The sequence below is a fragment of the Pongo abelii genome, chromosome 6, assembly GCF_028885655.2.
Source record: "Pongo abelii isolate AG06213 chromosome 6, NHGRI_mPonAbe1-v2.0_pri, whole genome shotgun sequence".
Taxonomy (NCBI): domain Eukaryota; kingdom Metazoa; phylum Chordata; class Mammalia; order Primates; family Hominidae; genus Pongo; species Pongo abelii.
The window spans coordinates 143501363-143512260 of record NC_071991.2 but is presented as its reverse complement, the minus strand read 5'-3'; the positions used below and the strand labels follow the sequence as shown (position 1 = coordinate 143512260).

Sequence of the window (10898 nt, the reverse complement as noted above, 5' to 3'; positions counted from 1 at the left end):
GGACACACTCAAAGAATAACTGGTTTGGTAACACAGACAAGTATGAATTCATAACATTTATCTAATGCCAGAAGTACAGATTATGTGTAAGTAAAATTATGTATACAAATAATAATATTATATATTGGGACAAACTGACATTACAGCAGTTGAAACATTAATCTAGGTAGAATTAATGGAATTTTAAAAATCCTCTTGACAAGCAGATGTTCTGAGAGAAAGAATGAAAATTGTAGATCTTTAAGGAGAATATGCAATTGTTTAAAACTTGTACTTTCAAACTTATAATAAAACAGATTCCACTATTTTGAAATGAAGATAAAAACTAGAATGAACAGTGCACATGGAGAAATTGCTCTGCTCTAATAATGCCAACATGACTAAACTTTAGGGCAGGCCAAGGAAAAAAGTAAAAATAACTTGTTATATAGGTTTCCATATTTTTGAAGAGGGAATGATGATTACATAGAGTTATTAGGAAAATAAGTGTGTGAAACTTCATTAGAGTCTAAAAGTGCTCATGGAAGCAAAACAAAACAAAACAAAAATCCCAAACCCAAACAATATTTTATCAAAGAATTATGTCGAAAGAAAATGACTTCTATATATATAATATTATATAGATTCTATATAACTTATAGAAAATTGAGGGACAAAATTAAAATACAACATCTGGAATGTACGGAATGGAATAAAGATGCTTTAGTGTGTAATGAACCTGGTGAACTTTTTGCAGGGGTTTTGCACGTCAATGATTAAAAGACTGGCTTGTAGTTGTTTAAGGTCAACATCTGTATTTTTTTTTCGCCTCCAGCATAACCAAATTCTACTCACTCAGAGCATATCTCCTATCATACAGACTTTCTAGATTGTTCTAACCACCACTGATTTCTTCCTTCTTCAAAAATCCGTATAGCTTATTTTACTCATTTTTTTTCTCATAATGATATACAGTCTTTTTTTTCTTTTGTTATATCTCCTTTTTTTCAGCTTTAGGAACAAAAGGATTATGATTTTGTTTTTTGTGTGTAGTTCTAAACAAATAATAATCAATACATGCTCAATAAATTCAGGTAAAAGATATAATAGAACACCTCATAAAACCTTGAATACTGCACTTTCTACAGAGGGATTAAACACACAGTTCATCTGTCTACTGGCTTGAAACGTAGAGGCTTGATCTGACAGCATGTCTATACGGGCTCCCTCTAGTACAAACAGAACTGTGAGTTCATGAGGACATGCTCTGCCTAGTGAAGAGCAATGGGTATTAGACTGCTTGAGATAGCCCTCCTTCCTGTGTGTTTGCTAAGGCAGTTTTTGAAATCCAGGATGACCACCATGTATGACTATCAAATAAAGGACAATTTCATTTTAAGGGTAGTCAGTTATTTAATATCCATCTCTATTATAGAAGGAAACTACAGATCAGTGATAGCAATCAGAGCCTTACATGAAATAAAATATTTGAGCTGAAAGAGCCCAGTCATTTCTTTTCATCACTAATCTTCAGAACCATCTGGAACAGATAAAAATTACAGATTTCCAGGATCTGCTCATCACAATGTATTTTTTCATCTATTATTTCTACCTAGATTAATGTTGCAACTTTCTTAATCTCATTTTTATATCTATATGTAGTATTTATTATTTGTATACAGTATTTTTTTTTTTTTTGAGAGAGAGAGTCTCTCTCTGTTGCCCAGGCTGGAGTGCAGTGGTGCGGTCTCAGCTCACTGAAACCTCCACCTTCCGGGTTCAAATGATTCTCCTGCCTCAGCCTCCCCAGTAGCTAGGACTACAGGCACATGCCACCACACCCGGCTAATTTCTTGTATTTTTAGTAGAGACGGGATTTCACCATGTTAGCCAGGATGGTCTTGTTCTTCTGACCTTGTGATCCGCCCACCTCGGCCGCCCAAAGTGCTGAGATTACAGGCTTGAGACCCTGCGCCTGGCCTGTATACAGTATTTTTAACTTAAACACACTTCATATTTTTGACTTCAAATATTATGAACTCACATTTTTTTTTTCTGGCACCAAACCAACTGCGATATGGACAGGAGACAGAAATACTGGGTAGAAGAGGGTGGTTCCCCAGCAAAAGCCCCACCCCCAAGCCTGGAAACCCACAGCCCTAAATGGGAACAGGAATTCCTGTCTTCTTGCCCAAACATTGCCTTTTGGCCTACCACACCCCCCCATCCTGTACCCATATAAACCCCAAACCCCAGGCTCCATGAGCATATGGGCAGATGAACAGAAAAGCAGAAGAGCAGCAGAGAAGGAGAGAGGAGAAGGAACATCTGAACATCCAGAGGAGTTTGGCTGGGGAGGGTTGAAGAGAAGATCAGCTGCTGGATGGCCAAACTCCAGGGGAAGATCATCTTCCCACTCCATCCTGTTTCTAGCTCACCACCCATCCCACTGAAAGCCACCTCCAACACTCAATAAAACCCCTGTATTCACCATCCTTTAAGTCTGTGCATGACCTGATTTTTCCTGGATGGCAGACAAGAGCTGGGGATAAAGAAAGCTGTCACACTGGCCCTCTGCCCTTGCAAAAAGGCAGAGGGTCCACTGAGCTGTTTAGCACTTAAATCATCCACAGATGGCAAATCTAAAAGAGAGCACTGTAACACACGCCTACTTGGGCTTCAGGAGTCACAGGCAACCCTAGATGCTACCATGGGGCCAGAGCCCAGAAGCACTGGACCTGGCTACTGCACCTGCCTGTCTGCATGCTCCCACTCCTATAAGCAGAGATGGGGCCAAGCTACACTACTGTTGTACATCCTGGGAGGGGGGCCAGGGAACTCTCCTATTTCAATTGCACCTTGACTGTTGCTGTTTTGTAAGGCAATCATTGGAACAAGGAAATTTCCCAGGTAGGGTTGCCAGAGTCATGAATTCTGGGGAGGAATCTAGGAATCTTAACTTAAAAGATAAAACCTCAAGATGATTCTGTTCAACTGTCTTTGAGAATCACAAATGTAGTCTATTGTTATGTTTTAAGATTTAAAGAAATTGAGGTCTCAAAGTCAAAAGAGGTTTCTGAGTGTCACAAAGCATTTTATTGTTAAAGCTGAGAGTAAGAGCTCAGCTCTTCAATTTCCCTATAGTGGCACTTTTGTGTCTACATTTCTTCTGGAGTCATTTCCTCTGACAAATAAACCCTGTCCATTTTACTAACCAAGTTCCCCTTTACATAAGCATGCCTGGAAGTTAATTTGAGAAAACCATGGCAATCTGCCCCCTGGAAGCAATATTTTTGAAAACAGAGAAATTCAAAGGCTTACTGAAAATCAGGCATCAAAGAGAGTCATTTAAGGGTGAGATGAATATTAAATTATTTCAACCACTTTATATGAAACAAATGGGCAAGATCTTCTTGTCACGGTATGAGATCAAAATCCTGTAGTCTCAACTAAAAAGTTCACTTTTTAAAGCTAAAAGTGCTTATAATACACTGGAATATATTTTATTAAGTAACTCCTTGATTAATTCCAGAATGTAATAGCACCCTACTATTAAAAAAATCCACAACAGCAGGGTTCATTATTCTCACCTAACAGGAAAGGAAATTCAAGCACAGAGATGGGTAGCACAATTAGTGACCAGACATCTGAGAGCAAAGTTTATCTTTGAGTCTTGATGTTTCTCATATCTTACATATTACCAAACATAAATCCTTTCTTCTTTGAGAAAGAAGTGATAAAACTCATATATGTGTATTCTTCAAAGATGAAAGAATATACATGCAAATAAATAAAAAAATCTACTTTACATGGAAAGTATTTAACTAGAGAATGCAATACAATTTTTTTTCTGTGCAAGGGCTGAGATAGAAAGCATTTAACTAGAAAGTCCAATAAGGTTTTTCATCTGGGCTAGGGCTGATACTCAAAATACCTCATTAAAACAGATGGATAAGACAAGCTTGACTTTCTCTGTGTCTTCTATATAATATCAAACAAGGCAAAACCAGCCACACAAAACAAAACAAAAATCCAGAAACAAACAAAAGGAAAAAAACAGCCTTCTTAATTTTCATGTAGGAATATGAAAACAAAGGTTTCACTGTATTTTCTTATTCCCTTAGGTCCAGAAATCCCAAGGAAGAGAACTTGATTTCAGTCAAAATAGGACTGTAGACATAGTTACACAAATATCCGAAGAACCTGAGATCAGGAATAACTCATGGGAATGTGTTTCATAGAAAGGCAGTTGACTCTCTTACTCAAAAATTATCACAAAGAAGGAAGGAGCTCCACATAGTGGGGGAACTTGGAGCTAGGGCATAGTTTCTGTAGAAAACAATGCTTCTTAGTACTTTATTAATTGTGCCTGAATGTTCCTTCAACCTATCACTACACACCTACTGTACACCATCTACACACCTACTCCTGGAAAGGAGAGAGTTGTACGGTACAAAATGAAAACAGTTTTTTCTAAAGTATATTCTTCTAAAAGAGGTGACCAGAGAAAGGAATTTCTATTGAAATGGGAGAGAAAGAAGCACAGGAGACCATGAGGTAAATCGATGATGATGTGCTGACTGCAGAAACCAAGTCAGGAACATGCTCCACTCCCATGCAGACGGAAGGCCATGAACAGTGAAGTGCCTCACCCAGGAGCAGGGGACACCAGTGAGGAAGCAAGCAGAGCAGCTGCAGAGTCAGAGTCAAGTGCAATCTTATATGATGCAGAACCTCACCACGCCTCCACCTTTGTAAAGAAATAAGAAGCGATGGCCACCTGGCAGATGGAGGTTACTGATGCAACAGGTCCAGTGTAGGGTTACTAGATGAAAGACAGAACATCCAGTTGAATTTGGATTGTTAATAAACAACATTTTTTTCATATAAGTATGTTCCAGGTATTATTTGGAACAATATTACACTAAAAAATTTGCTGTTTTTCTGAAATTCAGTTTTAAATGGGTGTCCTGCACTTTTCTTTTCTAATCTGGTAACTGTATCTCAGTTAACTGTATCTCAGGTAACTGTATCATACCAAGAGTCCTCCTGGGCTGAGGGCACATTATTAAATTAACTCTTCCAAGATAGTGATTGTAAGAATCTTTTGAAAACCAAGCAAATATGTCCGAGTTAATCATGAAAACTCTGTTTCATCAATTCAGACAATACTGGGCACAAATGGGGCTTCACTGTGAGCAGCTTTGTGTGGCTTATGATGTTACATGCTATTGACATACTTCCAGCATTATAAAGAACAACTCTCCTTCACTTAGTAGCTTCCCAGACACATCACACTCAATTTGACTGGTACTTTGAGCATTCTCTCACCTGATGTCCAGATGCTCTTCTTTACCTGCTCTTAATATTACTAATGCTCATGCCTGTGATGTCTCTTCCAGGTTCTCCATCACTGCTATTGCTGCTGGTGCTTTGGTACTGGCAGCTATCACAAAACGTTCATGATATCAGTCCTGATAATGAATCCCCTAGAGTCTTTGCACCAAAACACCACAACAATGCTGTGCCTTGCAGATGTATAGGAAAAATTGTCCCTTCCAATTCAGATTCACACATTGACATATGGCCATCAAAGCATTCCTGTGTGTGCCCTCCTGACTAACAGAGCAACTTTTTATTAAAGACTCTGTTCTACTTTAATCCCTCAATCATGTCTCCAAAGTTGTCAGGCACAAGCTGTGGTGCAATCCTTTAAGTAGACTTTTACTCATCCAGACATACTCCTTTATAACTTTCCCATACATAAATAGTCCTTTCAGCTTTTTTTCATATTCATTCCCAGTTCTGTGTAAGGCCTCATGAATATAATCTCACCAAAATTGCCCTACTAATTTGGGAACAGCTCATTTTAAAGCTGGGAACACTTTTATAAACAAAAATAAATTTCAGGCCATTTCTAACAACTTGCTATACTTTTGAATATTCAACAACAAAAGTTTAATATTCTTTAACATGCTGAATTTATATGAGCTCCAGCTGAAGCCATAGTCTTTCAAGGGTCACAGCTGCCTAATAGTAGTTTCTGAAATTGGAAGGTGTCCTGGTCACCTCAGACTTTATGTACAGGCACTGTTCATTCCAGGTCACTCATTCACTCACCAAATGTTTAATGAGGACCTTTTATATGAAAAGCACTACTAGAAAAGCAAAGATATATGTAACAGAATAATGGGCTTGAAACTTAAATAAAGCTCTTATTCCCTCTTCACTTCATTTGCTCCTACCTTAGCCCATTGCTCAGCCATTATGCTTCCATAGTCTCAGAAAAGAGATATAATAGCATAATTGCAGAGAAATTAGGGAAACTCTTCCTGTGTTTAAAGTCCCCAAATCTGTTTACCTTAAGAAAATTAGAGTAGACACAATTTGTTGAGGATGGTGAGAGGGTTAGATAGCATTCTCTACCCTCCCAGCTCTCATCCCCTAAAGATTTTCTATGTTACGGTGATTGTATATGTTAAGGTGAAAACACACACACACACAAACACACACACACACACACAAAGGAAATAATATAAAATATAGTAAGGATGTTAGAGGGCCCCAGTAGAGATGAACTGGCTAAAAAAAAACAAATTATTAACAAACCTTGTCCTAGAATCCTTCCCTTTGATGTGACTAGGCCAAAAAATTTAAAATTGGTAGACTCTTATTTTATAACTTCTTCAGTTATTGGCCTTGCATTTCATATCTGAATCCCTTTTCTCATAACATGATTTTATTTCCTTATAAAACATCTCGTGACAACAGACTGATAGTAGCCTATTCAGGGAAGAATGGTAAACATGGTGAAAATCTTAACACTTAACAAGAAGCTATAGGACAATATACTGAATTAACATAGATGCAAAACTCCTCAGCAAAATACTAGCAAACCATATATGGCAGCACATCAAAAAGTTAATTCACCACAATCAAGTAGGCTGTATTCCTGGGATGCAAGGCTAGTTCAACATGTGCAAATCAATAATTACGATTCACTACATAAATAGAATTAAAAACATAAACCATATGATCATTTCAATAGATGCAGAAAGAGTTTTTGATAAAATGTAGTATCCTTTCTTGATAAAAACCCTCAATCAAAGGACATACCTCAAAATAATAATAGCCATCTCTGACAAAGCCACAACCAACCTCATACTAAATGGGCAAAAGCTGGAAGCATTTTCTTTAAGAACAGTAACAAGACAAGGATGCCCACTATCACCACTCATTATTCAACATAATAATGGAAGTCTTAGCCAGTGCAGTCAGGCAAAATAAAGAAACAAAATGAATTTAAATAAGAAAAGAAGAAGTCAAATTATTTATCTTTGTTGATGATGTGATTATATACCTAGCAAACCATAATGTCTCCACCAAAAGGCTCCAAGAACTGAAAAATGACGTCAGTTATGTTTTAGGATACAAAATCAATGTATAAAAAGTAGTAGGATTTCTATACACCAATAATATTCAAGCTCACAGACAAATCAAGAATACAAACCCATTAAAAATAGCCAAAAATAAAAAAGACCTAGGAATCCATCTAATGAAGAAGACAAAAATCTCTACAAGAAGAACTACAAAATACTGCTGAAAGAACTCATAGGTGACACATACAAATGGAAAAACATTCCATACTCATGGATTGGAAGCATCGATATCATTGAAATCACCATTCTGCCCCCAAAGTAATCTGCATATTCAATTTTATTCTAATTAAACTACTAATGCCATTTTTCACAGATTAAAAAAAAAACTGTTCTAAAATTCATCTGCAACCAAAAAGAGCCTGAAAAGCCAAAGCAACCCTAAACAAAAAGAACAAATCCAGAGGCATCACGCTATCTGATTTCAAACTATACTATAAGGTTACTATAAAATAGATGGTAATAATATAAAAATAGACACATAGACCAATGGAAGAGAATAGAGAACCTAGAAATAAAGCCACAGGCCTAAAACCATCTAATCTTCAACAAAGTAGACAAAAATAAGCAGTGAGGAAAGACTCCCTATTCAATAAATGGTGCTGGGATAACTATCTAACCATATGCAGAAGAACCAAACTGGAACCCTACCTTTCACCATATATTAAAATTTTCTCAGTATTGATTAAAGATTTAAATGTAAGACCTCAAACTATAAAACTACTAGAAGAAAACCAAGAAAACAATATTCCAGACATCAGCCTTTGCAGATAATTTATGGCTAAGTCTTCAAAAGTAATCACAATAAAACCAAAAATTGACAAATGGGACTTAATTAAACTAAAGAGCTTCTACAAAACTAAAGAGACAATTAACAGAATAAACAGAAAACCTATAGCATGGGAGAAAAAAATTGCAAACCATACATCCAACAAAAGTCTAATATCCAGAATCTATAAGTAACAAGCAATTTAACAAGCATAAAACAACCTCATTAAAAACTTGGCAAAGAACATGAACAGACACTTCTCAAAAGAAGACATACATGCAGCCAACAATTATATCAAAAAATTCTCAACATTACTAATCATTAGAGAAATGTAAATCAAAACCATAATGAGATACCATCTCACGCCAGTCAGAATGGCTATTACTAAAATGTCAAAAAATAACATGATGATGAGGCTGTGGAGAAAAGGGAGCACTTATACAAAGTTGCTGGGAATGTAAATTAGTTCAGCCTCTGTGAAAAGCATTTTGGAGATTTCTCAAAGAACTTAAAAGGGTACCACCATTCAACCCAGCAATCCTTTTACTGGGTATATATCCAAAGGAAAATAAATTATTCCACCAAAGAAAGACATGCCCTAGTATGCTCATTGCAGCACTATTCACAAACACAAAGACATGGAATCAAGTTAGGTGCCCATTAATGGTGGATTGGGTAAAGAAAATTTGGTGTATGTATACCATGGAATACTATGCAGCCATAAAAAAGAACAAAATCACGTTCTTTGCATCAACATGGATGCAGCTGGAGACCATTATCCCAGGAAAACACAGGAACAGAAAAACAAATACCATGTGTTCTCACTCATAAGTGGGAGCCAAACATTGGCATGTAGACAAGAACAATAAATACTGGAGACTACTGGGAGAAGTAGGGTAGCGGGCTGGAAAACCAACTACTAGATTCTATGCTCACTACCTGGCCAAACCTCAGCATCACCCAATATACCCATGTAACAAACCTGAATCTAGAATAAAAGTTGAAATTTTTAAAAAGGATTTTAAAAAGCATATTTGTTCTCCCTTTTTATTCTCTCAGTTTCAGGTTATAGAATAAAAGGGGAGCACAAGAAAGGTATTGAGCTGAACAATCTTAAATCCCAAATTTTATTATTTTTATTGCAAAATATCAAGCTTCCTTGTGATCATCAAATATGTGAGCAACCAAAATTTAAATTATGGATATGACAAACGGCTAATCAAGTATGGATGGTAACTATGACTTAAGCATATGCATATTTTCTATTATTTAATCTCTCATTATTATATTCCTAAATAAGAGTTGCACAAGTTAATTTCTATTATTTGTCATCCCCCAAACTCTTCTCCTTGTCTAGAAAAGCTGTCTAGAAGTCCAGTGATTTCTATACTTCCAAGAAAATTTTCTTTATACTTTTAGTATCATTAGAAAGCACCAACAGTAGGCTGGGTGTGGTGGCTCACACCTGTAATTCCACCACTTTGGGAGGCCAAGGTGGGTGGATCATCTGAGGTCAGGAGTTCAAGACCAGCCTGGCCAATACGGTAAAACCCCGTCTCTACTAAAAATACAAAAATTAGCTGGATGTGGTGGTGCGTGCCTGTAATCCCAGATACTCAGGAGACTGAGGCAGGAGAATCACTTGAACCCAGGAGAGGTTGCAGTGAGCTGAGATTACACCACTGCACTCCAGCCTGGGTGACAGAGTAAGACTCCGTCTCAAAAAAAAAAAAAAGGAAACTACCAAAAGTTTCTCTAGCAGGTATTATTTATCTGAAACTATTCAAGTGATAAATGAACGAAATATCACTGTTAGAAGAGGTTTTCAAATACATCTTCTCAATGAATGCTAAAATAACACAATTGTTAATCCTCATCTGAACCTAGGATACATCGTCTAAACCCTCTCCTTATAAAATGAGGGAAGGAACACTGAATATATGGCCCTGGGGATAAAGGCAGCTTTGGCAAGAAAGGATTGTAGAGAGAAATAAGAGAAGGAATAAAGGGCACAATTACCACAGACAACTACAATGATCTCACCTTAGGAATGTCACTCCTGACATTTGGGTGGCTGATGTGTCTGACATACCCAAGTGAAGATTTAATCCCATTACTTGCCTCTTTAAAATCCTTCAAACTTTCTTAGATAATGTCAAATGGATAAGAGATAAATTAAAAAATTTTTAGTAATTTTTTCACTCTAATTTATAAAAATTTCTTAGGATTTTCTGTTTTTTAATTTAAACACCTACCTGTTTATATTTTAATATTTGTTTCCCACTAATTGGCTACATGTATTCTGCATTTGTGCCATGTCTAGGCAGTTCTCAAATTTTCCATACACTCAAGATCGGTTGGAAGTAAAGTCATCTCATACAGGATAAGGAATTGCTAGTGAATAAGGTAGAGTTAAAGGAGGAAGGCAATTATTTCCTTACCACTTATCTTCAAGAGCCAGTGCTGGCAGATTGTAGCTATCAGTCGAGTCTCTGGACCATCTGCAATAAAATCTATTCCACTAGACAGCAATGCAGTAGCTCTAGAAATAATTTTTTAAATTAGTTCTGATCTGTAAAAGATCAAATAGTAAGTAAAATCAATGTCTAGATGTTTAATTAATGATGCAATTAAAACATTCTGTAAGAATCCATGTAGACATCCTAATAGGAATTTAACAAGTAAGACAAGCTTACTGAGGAGGAAGTTCATGG

General features: G+C 36.6%; 1 long non-coding RNA gene across 13 annotated transcripts in view; it reads right to left on the bottom strand.

Annotated features, from left to right (window-relative positions):
• Positions 1-679: 679 nt before the first annotated feature.
• The window catches only part of LOC129060514 (uncharacterized), a 31203-nt gene continuing 20984 nt past the window's right edge, over positions 680-10898 (bottom strand). For 4 of the 13 annotated variants that reach the window (XR_008527300.2, XR_008527313.1, XR_008527303.1 and 1 more), the window contains 4 exons: positions 10626-10756; positions 10228-10328; positions 6589-6762; positions 680-4804 (listed from right to left, as the gene is read on the bottom strand). This is a non-coding gene — a long non-coding RNA (uncharacterized LOC129060514). The other 9 variants (XR_008527309.2, XR_008527305.1, XR_008527304.2 and 6 more) reach the window with 5 other exon arrangements.